Genomic DNA, 5130 nt, shown 5'->3' on the forward strand with positions numbered 1-5130 from the left:
AAAGCGTTCGTTTTTCGGCCTCTTTAGGACATACAGCGCTCCCGCTGGTGACGACTGTCTGTGGTAAAATTTTCAATCAAGTTTTCAAACAAGTGACGACACCTTATCAATACACCTTGGTCTATAGACAGCGCCTCTTATCAGCACTATTATTATCAGTATCATACTATCACGACAGTTGCCTTATTACATATTTTAAAATTTAAATATTATATTAATTAAATAAAGTCATAATATAATATGATATTATTTAATAATATATTTTATTAAATTAATTTAATTTATACATACAATGGCTTCAACTTCGAGTGAACAGTTAGAAACTATACAATTAAGATTTGGTCTCTTCAAGGTAAGGATTTAAAAAATTCATATGCAAAACCAGTCTTGTTAATATTTAAATATTATATTCAAATACTATTATAAATACTTTTTGAAAAATGTATTGTTCCTATTCTTCAGTTTAAAATTTACTCTTAATCCAAGCAAGTATCAGAAATAAAATATTCTAATAATCTAATTTGTATTCCGAGTACAAAATAAAAGTATTCTTTACAAGACAGTACAGAACTGCATAAGATATCTATATTTCATTAAAATTTACTGTAGAGTTTAATGATTGGAAAGAGAAGGAGGAATTGGCCACTTCGACACGCTATGTCCAACATAGAGGACCTAAAACTAATATGGACAAAACAGTCACTATGACTGACACTACTGACTTATGTATTAATAATAGTATTTATAGTTAAAGGCCTTCAGAGTAGTTACCAAAAGGTACCGATAATCATTGAATTGGTTTGGAAAAACTGTACTTTACAGTTGAAGTATATATGTATCAATGTTTTTATTTATTGGTTCATTGTTATAACTAACAAGTAAGAAGTAACATATAGTACAAATATTAATATAATATTCCATGTGAAATATTTATATTTATTTTATAAGTCACAAGTAACATACAAGGAATTGATACCTTTAAAAAATTATGTATTAGAAAAAATCCAAGTGTCCTATAAACTTGTTGGTTATAATATAATATTATACCTATAGAAATTAAAAAAATATAAATTAAAAAAAATTGAAAATATAAATACACATTTCTAAAATACACCAAAATACGATAATAATATAATTCATTTCTTCTTCTGATCAATTTGTCCATATGAATGTTCAAAATGGAGGTCAATATTTATGTATGGAGTATCTTCATTGCCTTTTAGATCACTTTTTATTTGGTTAGTAACTTTTAGTGTTGGCTTATTTAGTCTTTGTTCTTCCGGTGCTTTCGTCCTTGCCAACCATGGTTTTTTCGTTGAATAATACCGTAGCTGTTTCTCTACATTTTTGTTGGATGGTTCTCGATTCTCTAAATTTTTTATTAAGTTGCTTTCTTGTTGATATAGTACTTGTATACTTGAATCTACAGTTGTGTTTATTTTTTGGAGTTGCTGATCATCGACTGCACATGCTTGTGACACAAACATATTGTACAGTTGCTGAATTTTATTAGCAATGGATTCAGTGGATGGTATAGTAAGCTGTTGTTCAGCTGGCATTTTCATACATACTTCATCATTTTCTATGGGATTACATATTACGTCCACACTTATACATTTGCACACAATACAAATTACCTTACATGAGAATGGTTCATTTTTTTAAATTAAATAATCTAATTCTAATGAATTAGATGCCACCGACCATGTATCATCTGATATTTTAATGACTTTGTAACTAGTTTGTAGAGCAGAGCGATGTCGACTGTTAATAGCATTTACAAAATGAGAAACTTTACCACCATTACATTATTTAACAAGTCGTTCAAAATTTTTATCTCTCACCATCTTTAGTAAATGCCATAATAGAGCATCAAGCCGTTGATTTTTTTCCCTTTTAAATAGACATGTTTCAAAGTTTTATGGAAAGCTTCTAAAACCATATTGGTATTGAGCATAGCCTGACGTCGGTAACATGCAGCCCACAACTTTTTCCCGTAAACATAAGTACTTACAAAGTATGCCTTGAAGTTATGCATTGCAGGCTCTTCTTCTAACTTGAACAGAAAAGAATTTATTAAATTTTCAAACTCTGTTATATCAGATTCGTCCAGTAAGACACGGAGGGTTTTATAAACGTTCGCTTTTGTAGTTTGTGATCCATCAATTTTTTTTTAATTTTTTAATATATTTATATTTATTTATACAAAATGTACTTCTCTACTATCAAATATACAGCGAGTGGCGGGGATTGCGCCACCAAAACTATTTAATTATTTTACGATCCATCTTAAATTTTGTGAACATTCAAAGGTGAGTTAAATTGTTGACTAAAAATATTTATGCAAGTAACTTTATATGTGTTAAGGTGGGCAAATTATGAGAACACAAGAAAAGTTATAGAAGCGAATAAACAAAATTACCTTTTTAGTTTTTAATTAGTTACCATTACCTAATGTCCGCTTTTGCATATGAACCATAGACCCTTTTAATACAAAATAAACAAATAAGTTTGATACCTGTAATACAACCACGTCGTTTGATAAACACAATTATTTGCAAGTATTAAAATAGTATATATAAATATATATTAATATAAATAAATCGGTTGCTCAGAGTGGTCTTTTGCGACATAAATCAGAAAGTAAAAATAATTTTATTATATGGCTACACTGGTGGCACTTAAGTTCTTATCATGGTTTTTGGAGAGTGTCCATTCCATAGACCTATTAACTAAAGTTTTAGTTAATAGCACGAACTACTACATAGGACTGGACACTGTATAAAATAAGGTGGCTGCAAAGTTGTACGGTGGTCGTACGTTCGCTATGTAGCTGCTCTCTGGTGGCATTTTTTTATACTGTGCTGTTGTAAATTATTTTATGTGATAAGTCGTGACTAGTCACTAGTGATAACTGAAAAACGATCAAAAATTCAAAAATTCAAATCAACGACAAACTTTTTATATTCACTATTATTTCTAAATAAATGAATGCGTATTACTAGTTACTATGTTGCTACCAATTTGGAAAGTTTTTTTTTTTGCGTGATTTCTAACTTGCTTTTGATTAGACATACGTAAGTATTGTCTCATTCTCATGGTAATATAATAAGTAATTATAAATTACATATTTAATTATATATTCATCAATTTTTCATATTTCATAAGTCTATATATAAATATTATGTTTATAAAAGTAAAATTCGAAATGTAGTAAATCTAGTACGTCACTAGATAGCATCACAGTCGCAAACGTACATACCCGTACAACTTTGTGACCGGTGTCCCACCCTCCCCCTGCCCGGAGTGTCCAGTCCTATGTAGTAGTTCGTGGTTAATAGGTTAATAGGTCTATGGTCCATTCTGATTTCATCGATTCTGTGGTCAAGGTGTTTTGATAAGGTGCCGTCACTTGTTTGGCTGGGGCTATTAAGGGCGTATTCCGCAGCGTTTTCCGTCGAATAAAAACGCATTGGTTTAAATCGGAGCAGCTATACACGACGGGCGTAATACGCCGTGTATAGCCCCAGCCTTTGAAAACTTGATTGAAAATGTTACTACAGATAGTCGTCACCATTATATGTCCTAAAGAGGCCGAAAACAAACACTTTAATACAACAAAGCCATAGAAAATTTTAAATATAATATTATGATTTAAGGAATAAAATTCAAAAATGTTCATTGCATAGTGACTTCTAAATGTTCTAAATTATTTGTATACTTGTATTTAAATACTTTATTTTTATTAAATACAACTTTAATATTATTAAATATAATTAACTGAATTATCATACTTAATGCTTTCAAAGTGTTATAATTACCAAATAATAATTATTAATTATTAATTAATATATTGATTTTAAATACAATTCATAATACTAGTACTAGTATTATACTAGTATTCATATTACCTATGTGTCACCAAAATGCATATATTTTGAATATCTTTTTATAAGCATTTATTACTCAGTTGTACCCATTACCATTGATTTTATAATATATTCATAGTATTTATAGTATATTATAAAATCAATGTTATTACCTATATATTATTATATATTTACTGAGATCCTGGGGATAGAAACATATCTATATGCTAAATGGTTGATAGACTTATATGGTCATCCTAGATCAGTGCTTATTTTCTTTAGACTTTAAGTGTTTATATAAAAAGTTTAAATACTTAAATTTTAATACTATTATTAATATTTCTCAAAAGTATATTAAAACATTAATTTACTATACATTTTAACAATTTATCTGTGTGAAATAGTACATGGAATTTTAGTATATACCTAATTTAGAAAAAACAATTAATAATTTTGATTAAGGGGGCCTTGACAGTTTCACATTAAATTTAAAGAGCCTCATGTCAAAAAAATTTGAGAAGCACTGTACTAGATTATGCATCAAAATATCTAAATATATATATAACTATCTGTGTCGGTAAAAAATCATGTTTGTAATTGTTGCATTTCAATTTAAAAACTTCATGTACATTTTTCTAACATAATTTGTAGTTATTGAAGAAATATATAAACAACATTTTTGATGAAGATTGGTTGCTCAATACACAGTCAAATATTAACCAAATATATCATAATGTATTATGTCAAAACAAGAATGATATTCACTTACAAAAGGAAAAAATTAGCAAGTAGCTAAAAACAAGAAAACACTTATGGGGATAGATTTGCAATACCTGTTGGGATATCAGTGTAGCCTGTATAGAGATAGTAAAAAATTGTACAACCACAGAATAATCTGTGGTACCGTATTAAACTTATTGATACAATAAATATTGTGTATCATTTTATTGTATAATAATAATTAACAATCTTATCAGTATATATATATCAATAACTTATCACTGAAAAATACATAGACCTTATACTAATAGACGGTGCGTGGTAGTAGTTCCGGTGTCCAAGCGTGACGGCGCTGATCAAGGTAGTACACCGTACACCGCACATGCGCATTAGATGATACAATACTCTGTATATTACTGTATATAATATATATATATCACTGTAGCGTAGACCGCACCACCCACCCGCATCCCGCCTGGATGTTCCGTCTATTAGTATAAGGTCTATGGAAAAATAAAATATTTACAATGATAACAGTAAA

The sequence above is a fragment of the Acyrthosiphon pisum genome, chromosome A1 (genome assembly GCF_005508785.2).
Source record: "Acyrthosiphon pisum isolate AL4f chromosome A1, pea_aphid_22Mar2018_4r6ur, whole genome shotgun sequence".
Lineage (NCBI taxonomy): Eukaryota > Metazoa > Arthropoda > Insecta > Hemiptera > Aphididae > Acyrthosiphon > Acyrthosiphon pisum.